Below are 9,890 nucleotides of genomic sequence, written 5' to 3'. Positions count from 1 at the left end.
TATTTATGGCCTGGCCGATCTAGTACCTACTCCAAGGATAGATGGCGTTAGTTGTCACCGGGAAATTCTAACCGGGCTTCTTCCCAATTCTGTTTAAGTTTTCGATTTAATTTTTTTGCATAGATATTTCAGCCTATAACAATTCAAATTACCAGCAATTAAATAAACTGGAGGTAATTTGAATTCTTATAGGCCAAAATATCCATAGCAAAACCACTTCATCATTATTAAGCAGCTAAAGCAGCTTGTTGAGAATTATTTGTCACTTTACTGAGAACTTGAGAATTTAATGAGCATTCATTCATCAATCATTACAAAAGATGATGATAAATCATATTATCGATAAAAATACCCCTAAAGCAATGGAATAACTCTAAAGGCAATTATAGGCAAAGTTGAAAATAGCATGCGCTGCTTTAAAAAATTCAAATAATACAATATTGTCAACACAAAAATTTAATTAACTCAATGATGTGCAGCTACACAGTAACACAATTCATGATAAATAATGAAAAAAGTACAAAAATATGAAAAATATCAATTTTCCTTTTTAGTCTTGCCAGAAATTATAGCTGTTCTTCACTTTTTCCACAATGATGATCCCTGATTGCTAATTCCAGCAAATAACCTGAAAGAAATGAAGGACACGAATGAGACATGGCAATCACCACCATTCTCTCTAAGGTAAAAGTAATATTAAAATCCTAGGAGAAGGGAGAACCAAACTTTTTCTAAAATAACACATTGGTCACCAACTTAGTAATGCCTTTACACTATCATGTTTTTGGTTTAGGAACAATTGGAACAATTTAATTGGGCCTCACTTCATCATTAGGACCTAACATGATGTCTTGGGAGCCCTACTCCCACCTTTTTGGAATGATTTTGTAGGAATACAGAAAAATCAATTTAAGGTTGTCATGAAATTAATACATTTGTAGTAAAAATTTAAAAAGCAGGTGATTTGGTAAAAATTAAAAAACATCAGGAGATACTGTAAATATGAATATTTGCTAACACACACTCAGGAGTTAATACAAAGGAGCTGAAGATAACTCATCTGTCACCTTAAAGACTAGGCCGAATGCGACTAACTCTTAGAATGAAAAATTCAATCGCTGTCATTCAAAGGAAAACTGAGTGTATAAATATTTTTTGTTGAGATAAATTATGTCACCATATGCTTAACAGATCCCTGATAAAAATAAACTTCTCCATTGTGGTGAGGTGTACCCTCCAATGAGGGTAAGGGAAGGATAGGTGTACCCTTCGTATACCCTTCAGCAAGGGTAGACGAAGGGTATTTTAGAACATTGGTGGGTAGGCCCTCTCCTTCCTGGAGGGTACGGGAAGGGTTGGACTAATATAAAAACTAAATTAAACGAATGGGGATGAGTTGTAACAGTGATTTCTAAAGTTATAAGACAGAAAAAAAATTAGCCTTTACATGGTCTTGAATCCAGAACCTACATATTGGAGGATAATGAACAAGTGCTTTAACAACCTCAGCTATCGAGGTACTTGTCAGATGTTGCTTCTCAACGGAACTTATACTACAAAATCTTAAGATGAGATTCGCACCCAGGCCTATGTGGAAGAAAGCTGTGACTTTTTTCTACCTATTTCGTTTCAGAAAATAAGATCGGCATTCAAGTACCGAACATCACTCTCGCGATGTCCCATTGTCAGCCACACCAATATGTTACATCCTAAAAATGTGAAAGAAAGAACTTCTAAATGAGCTTTTTTTCACACAATTATAGAAACTATTGTGTACAGTGGCATAGCCAGGAATTTCGTTTGGGGGGAGGGGGGGTCCAAAACCAGGTGGGGAAAGTTTTGAAAAACAGGATACTAAATAAAGGGTTTTCAACTAATTCAAACACTTTTCATAATCGAAAAACTTCGATAGTTAAAGAAGTACATATTTTTTAAATTCATTATTTTTCAATATTTTGTTTTCTTTTATGAAGGAAAATGATTGTTTTTATATTTCGGGCGGCGGAGGGTCCAAATCCCCCGGGACCCCACCCCTCCCCTATGAAAAAATTGTATAAACCTCTTTCAAATTTTTATACATTCTTATACATTGCCATGGTAATGTATAAAATTTTCAAACAGGTTTATACAATTTTTTCATAGGGGCTGGCTATGCCACTGAATATGTATATTATTGTTTTCCTTAAGGGAGTTTTAAAGATTAGTTGTGTAGCCCATCTATCTTTGCTTTCAAAGACTGCTTACGTTCTTGTACAGAACTCAATACTCTTTAGCAGGTGAAAGTAGCTCAGGAGACACTTTCAGGATATGTTTTCCTCAGTTATAAATGCTAAGTCCCAAGGAAGGGTAAACGAAGGATTTTTTTACCCTTAATGGTGGCTACCTTACCCTTAATGATGGCTAGAGGAAGGTTACACAGATGGTAAGGGAAGGAGTTCCAAGGAAGGGTAGACGAAGGATTTTTCTATCCCTCCCTTACCCTTAATGGTGGGTAGGGCGTGGGTTGTGCAAGGGTAACTACCCACCATGAAGGCTACTACCCTTCCTTTACCCACCATGGTGGAGTTAATTTTTTTCAGGGATATTAGTCATTAGTGTATCATAACCTAAAAGGCGTTAGTGTAAAGGCATTACTCATTTGGTGTCCACTTAATGAAAATGAAACAGGAAGAACTGAATGATAGAATGGTTCATCAAATTGTTGGCACACTCTTTGAGGAAATATCCTTATGAAATACTTCTGACTTCATGAAATTGTAATACTAAACTGAATCAAAAATTTAAACATATGAAACAGTTTGATCAGAAGATCTGAAGGAAGAGTGTCAGAATTAAAAATAACAGAGGACATAACAGAGGTCATACTAAACTGAATCAAAAATTTAAACATATGAAATAGTTTGATCAGAAGATCTGAAGGCAGAGTGTCAGAATTAAAAATAACAGAGGACCAAATGTAGTTGTGAATTGATTTCTCAGCTGCTTACAACAATGAATATGTTACTGTATTCATGAAGTAACAAGTAATGGCAGAATACTTGTATTCATAGAATAGCTGAAGTCATCAATAAGTTTGGTTTAATGCATCAAACTTGTCAAAAATTTATGAAAATTGCATGCAATATTACAAGAGAATGACAAAGAGTTTGAGAATCCACATTCATATAATAGTTGATAATCATTCTGGACAAAATTTTGTATGAAGTGGAATATACATGCAAAAATACATGGTGACTTCATTTCAGGCCTTGGTCAATATACTTCCAAGACTTGATACTAAAAATCCATCAATGAATTCTTTAACTAATCGATAGATACTTTTTAAAATGTGAGCCTCAACATTCGATCAGAAAAGTGTGGAAGGAATGGAGGGATTTAGAAAATTATTACATTTCCTCTTGACTTACTTACCTTTAGCAAAACAGTAGATTCCTAGACCATAGATACGGCATGCCATCAGAGGTAACTGGAATACATCAACCGGCTTGCTGCAAGTAATACAATGGATATATTTTAATTGGTGGCAATGATGACAATTGTTTCAGATCTAAAAGTTAATGTACATATATGGTTCAGTCCCTTTGTAGTAACATACCTTTGTTTCAACAGCAACAGATTGATCATCCTCATATCTCTTTCATGCCATCTAGAGGTAGCCAGAATGCATCAAAGAGCTTGCTGAAAATGAAAATGATTGATGGCAATAATGAAAATATTTAAATGCCCAGCTATTGAGTAGTCATTTATGAGCAATATAATTTCAATTCATACCATCATATATCTTCATAAATGATGGTATGAATTGAAATTTATATATTTCATTCATACCATCCTAATGTGTCATAAGAACCAATTAACTGCAACTACATTTGTCAAACAGCAACTACTCATTTGTAAAATTTTCAGTGGAAAACACTCTAATCCTATATCTAAGGATTATTTCACATCTGTTCAGTTATTTCTAAGCTAAAATTCAATTTACACTCCCAAAATTTACTATACGAAGAATGACTGATGGAAAATAAGAATCACTTTATAAATGGACACTAATTAAGTAACAACAGAAACCCTCCTCCTTTTTCCGGGCTTGGGACCGGAAACACAGGCCCTGAGATATGAATACCTCCACTGCAAAAATAGGTCAACAATCACCCAGCGAATCAAATCTTCATATAATACAGGAGGTCCACAAATCACATGAACAAGTTCTTATACTACAGCGTATATTAATGGAAATACTTCCATGCATCTCCACCGATGGCTCAACAAGTTATCACTCTGCCTCTCCTCCTTTTATAGATAAAATAATTGTGTTCAGTTGCTACATGCAATTAAAACGGTACGTGGAAATTGCTGATGCAATGATCATGTTAACAAGTTACACTCTGTAACATTTCACCAATCTTGCAGAACGAATGTCGGACACATATGAATGACAATTGGTGAAAAATAACGAGGGTATCTTGAAAACGTTGCATCAACAACGTTCACCACCAGCATTTCCAACAACCCCATCAAGTTAATAGACACATTGGAATGATTATCGAATGAAAATCAAAATTCCTTGAAGAAAGAATTACATTATTAGCTAATATGGCTTGAAAACTTAACAGATTATATCAAATAATTATATATATGACTGAATGAAGAAAACACTCACCTGGAAACAGTTCGCGGAAATCGAAAAAACTTGCAATCTTTCGATTGACAACCCCTAACTGCACATTTATCTTGCATTTTGAGGCGTTAAATGTCACTACACTTCCAGAAAATTGTCAATTAACAAACCTTTTCTGCGTTAAAAGCAAAAAAGAACACGGCCCACAACGAGTATGACGACAACAACAACACAGCTTGACACAGCTGATGGACGGAATGGAACGGTGCGCAATGTCCGTTGAAACGATTCAAAACATAAACACATGTGCGAATAAAAATATTACTTTGCGTTATGTAATAATGTCAAAAATATCAATAAAAATAAAAATACGAATATCTGAAAGCACTTCATCATTAAAATTGAAAAAATATATTTGAGTTATAGCTTACTCCAACTATAGGCAGAGTGGCGGTCGGTGGTACCTCTTCCCCCGGGCCTGATAAACGGCCTTGCTGCTACGACACACTGCCGCAACAAAGACTAAACCTGTTGCCGCCGAATAGGGGCTTCGTTAACATGTGGACAATGTGGACCATAGATGCACATGGATGCACATAGATGTCCAACTCCACGCAAAACTTCTTGACTGTTCTTGTGGTTCTTGACAGTTAACAGTTTTACTACTGTAAGTTCAGATGGCAGCAGCATCGGCATTTGCCGCCAAATTCAAATCACTAAAACAAGACCTCCCTTCCCATTCCATTATTTCAAGTCTTTTTGCTTCAACTCAAAATGCCCGCAAACTCGTACGCACAAAATAACTGATTCTCAGGAGCGAATGGGTAGTTTCATAGCATTTTTATTTGGAGGAAAGAGCCATCAAGGCCTCAGGGCAGTAGGTTTTTATCTTAGGTTATTGCACATAAATTAAAATCGAATATAAAAAAGACAAAATAATATTTATTGTCAGTAAGTACATTATTCATAAGAATAACAAACTTAGCCGAATAGTTCTGTGCTACATAATTTTTTCATGATGAAGTTCTGAAGAATGATTCATGAACTCCTGGATAAGGAAAGAATAGCAAGAAACACAATCACAGTACATCACTTGTAATGTTTCAGAAATTAAAGGAGAATTACACCTCCCTATGAAAAACACAAGAAAGTTATGAGAAATGCTAGGACTTTCAAACAAAATTAGCTAAGTGAATTGGCCATAACTGAGTATTGCACTGTTAAACAATTTTTAGACGATATCCACAAAAATCAGTTCTGTAAGACAAAAATGGAAGCAGACGTGTAACTATAGGGGGGGAAGGGGTGTCGCAAATGCTTGCGGAAAAATTTCCCCTATCCTTGAACTTCCCTGGTAACAATGGTCGAAACAAGTTTTAACAAACTAGTAAATACGGCTCGAATGCCCATACATACATATTTGTGATCTCGCGGCCAGAAGAAAGTGTCGCCGCATCATAGTTGGAGGAACTGGGTCAACTCCCATCCCATCGGTGTGAAAGTAATCCTGCAAGGGGCCTACGTTGCATGAAATCGGATGCTATTTTGTGGGTTTATTCGAATGATATTTACAGGCCACCGAAATTGACGTGGAAACATCAATTTCATTTTCCGCAATGAAGTGAATATTTTCGTTCCGGTGCTGATGCTGGTTTTCGATGCTGGTCACTTTTTCAAGGGAATTTGATGGTGTTCTTGAAGAACTTTCATCCACAACAGTGGGTAGGGGAGCGGGATGTTGAAGGGGTGTATTTTTTTTTGGAAGTGAAAAATTAACGCGGCGACATAGCCCAAAAGACTTTAATGTTCTTTTGCATCTTGAGATTACATCATCAAAACCGCCAAATCTATTACTCATGCCCTGGCATAGATACGGATTTATAAATATCCATTCATATAAAAAATGGCAATAGACCCAAATACGTACATAAAAACAATCTTCTCAAATGTTTTCCAATTGGACTTTTTTCTTTTGGAAAAAACGGTCCTTCGTGGAAAACCTATGAAACGAGTTATTAAGAACTATTTATTCGGCGAGGCCTTACTTTTCAGATAAAGTCTCTGAAGCAGCTCTCAAATATGCTTAAATTTTCATTACTGCATGGGAGGGTAGAAGAATGGAATGGTTTACCCGAGGAAATATATGGGAGCCCTTCAATATTAAATACTCGGATTTTTATGACGAGGCTAAAAAATTGAAATGTGAGGTTTTAGTATTATGGAATTTATATTTTTGTGCTGCATGCTACCATATCCTATGTTACCTTATATTATCTGTCTGTATATCTCATGTTATCTTGTAGTTAGTGGAGAGTGGGCCACAGTGAGAAAAAAACCACTATCATTTTTCATATTTTCTCCAATTTATATAATGTATTACTGTCTTGTCAGCAGGTAACTTCTCTATTTACCACACTTCCTTCTCTACTTGCGACGATGTAAGGTAAATTTGAATGGATCCGAAGTTATTTAACTTCAAAAATCCCTGCGTGGCCCAATGTCGGCCCACAATGAGATATTTATTTATTTATTTCCATCGCCCCGAAAACAGCTCACAAAGCCTTTTACATCGGAGGGTATAACATGAAACAACAACTATCACACACAACCATGCCCTGGATATGGCAACCTACCCAGGCGGGACTCGAACCCGCGACCTTCGGTTTGGCAGGCGAGGACTTTACCCCGCCGCCACCGAGGCCGGTGAATATGGTAAAAAAGATATGGTAATTAACGCAACAATAATAAATTATGATAGACATTTTGTTTGTAAATTTTACAGATAAAGGAAGTTAATTTATAAACAAACCTCTTTTTAAATACTTATGATGAGGTTATAGCACTTAAAGTTAAATTTAACACTAAACTTTTAAAAAGAATGGAGGCTTGCTGTATTGGTAAAGTTTTTGGCACAATCATCATATCTAAAAGTCTAATAAATTAAATAACTAAGATAAGAGGAAAATACAAAAACCATAACTTTTCATTCTATTATTTCCTTCATTTTTTTCAAGCCAGCCTAAATGTTAACTGGAGTCATAGCTTTTCCATAAGCAATTCCAACACTATGAGTAACTAAATAAATTTGTATTGGTTTTCTTGGATGGTGTTACATTTAAGAAGATGATAAATTTTTTTTTCAGGCAGGAAAAGATTAGATACTTACAACTTCATTAGATCTTTTTGATGTAGACTTTCGTGGGTGGTGCAGCAAGCGTAGCAATTTGTTTTCAGGTTGACCTCCGCATCCATTTATCTCAATGACGACAGTTTCACCGGCAAATCGCATTACTTTCCCCGACTCATACGAGAGGCTATTGAAATGGCGAAAAACATCCACATTCAACAGGGAGGACAGCTATTCACTATCAAACACCTGGAAGACACACTTGCCCAAACGGACGAATCAGAATTACGCACATAGCCCCAGCCAGGGGCTACATAATGCGGGCAATAACCTGCATCAAACACTTTGAACTTTCCATGTAATGTATGTCAGCGGGTGTATTCTAAATGGCTCTGATGATGAGTTCATGGCGTCACTGGCTCTTACCGCGTAGCTCACCCCTGCTCCGATAATTGTGGACCTCGCACAATCCTCTCAAACGTGGCTCGCTATAACACTCCGCTGAACGATTCTATCCATGAAGAATCGATTCTCCCTGAACGACTTGAACCAGAGCTCAAATGACGTCACAAACTCAGGAATAGTGGGACTCGTACATTTTTTCATTTTAAAGCAATAAGAAAAATGACTTAATGGGAAAAACTTTTTTGTAATAACTTTTCTTTCCCATCCACTGATGGAATGATCTCACAATATTTGAGATTTCGAGTCAAAGTGAATACATAGCCACATTGGGTGTTTTACAACACACACGACGCAAGTCGACTTGCGCGGTTTTCTTGTTCCCTTCTGTGTGTGTCACCGACTGTTGTGACACAAGTCAAACAAACGATTACGCGCAAGAATGGGAGAGTTGTAAACAGTTACCGCGAGTCGACACTAGTCGACGTGTGAGTCGCATGAATGGAAAGCACCCATTAGAGTGCACATTGCATTGAATTGGGTTGCCAACGCGAGGAAGTGATTGTTGAAGGCTGGTAAGTAATCTCCAATGCACTTAAGTGAACAAAATTCATTATTTTGGTTTGAATACTGGCTTCCATTTTTACTTTCAATGACGTTTGCCTGCATTACACCAATCCAAATTACTCAACTGTATTTCTGTCCTCCTTATATCATCGACTTGTTTCATCAATTGTATTGAATCGGCAACACCGATCTGTTCATAAAAAGAGTCACTCATTCATTAAATTGTTTTCGAAGAAAATATGCATCATTAATAGAATATAAATTTCTTTCAATGAGTTCAAGAACCGGGAAAAATTTACGAACAGACTCAACCTTAATTATTATTATTTTGTAACACTCGTGGTCATGATTTTAGGTCAATATGTGAATCATAACAGTCTCTAGGTGGCAAGATTTATTTGTAACCTAAATTAATGCTTCACATAAAACTAAAACAAACTATCAATTTACAAAATTACCACAATATACAAAATAATCACACATATTTTGGAGTAAAGATTATGAAAATTACACAACTAGAATTAAACAACACAAAACAATCATAAAAACATGGTAAGCTGTCGGAAAATACACCATTTTTTTTACACATTTAAAACTTCAATTAATTTCATTGGATCTAAACATTACTATTGAAGCAAATGAGTAAAATAAATTTTTATAGTTGAAAAAGATAATCGGAGGCCCATATAAATATTCAGACGGGACAATGTAATGTTATAGTTTAAATCGAAGCTATTGCAAAAATTTAATTGACTCCAGAAATATACCGAGGACAATGACTTAATATGTAGCAAAACATGGTGCTGTAAATGGCCCTTCACATTAAACCCAGTTTTGAAGGACAAAATACCATTAACATGGATTAATTTCAGTCAAATATTGCAGTGCATCAATTGTGACTATTATTTTTTACAAAAAAAAAGATGACTTAAAAATGGAATGAAGCATGGATTTGGGAGAGACGCTTTTACTTGAAAAGAAATTGTTTACTTAGTAATCTTTCATAGAATATATATTTAAAACATGGATTCCTTAAATTGTCCAGCGCTCACGTGATAAACTTACGTAAAATCCTGGACCAGAACATTGGCAATGTGACGCATCTCCTAAATAAAAACGATTTCAATTCATATTGGCACCAATCCTAAAAATGCTGCTGGTACCAATGCCTTCGAT

The 9,890-nt window shown here is 35.8% G+C and overlaps 1 long non-coding RNA gene across 1 annotated transcript; it reads right to left on the bottom strand.

Moving 5' to 3' along the window:
* Positions 1–583: 583 nt before the first annotated feature.
* LOC124170093 lies at positions 584–4,878 on the bottom strand. Its single transcript, XR_006867302.1, has 4 exons — positions 4,661–4,878; positions 3,596–3,678; positions 3,412–3,488; positions 584–628 (listed from the first exon to the last, which is right to left on the bottom strand). It is a non-coding gene; the product is annotated as an uncharacterized LOC124170093 (long non-coding RNA).
* Between the last annotated feature and the right edge of the window lie 5,012 nt (positions 4,879–9,890).

The sequence above is a fragment of the Ischnura elegans genome, chromosome 13, assembly GCF_921293095.1.
Source record: "Ischnura elegans chromosome 13, ioIscEleg1.1, whole genome shotgun sequence".
NCBI lineage: Eukaryota > Metazoa > Arthropoda > Insecta > Odonata > Coenagrionidae > Ischnura > Ischnura elegans.
This window is presented reverse-complemented; position numbering and strand designations above follow the sequence as displayed.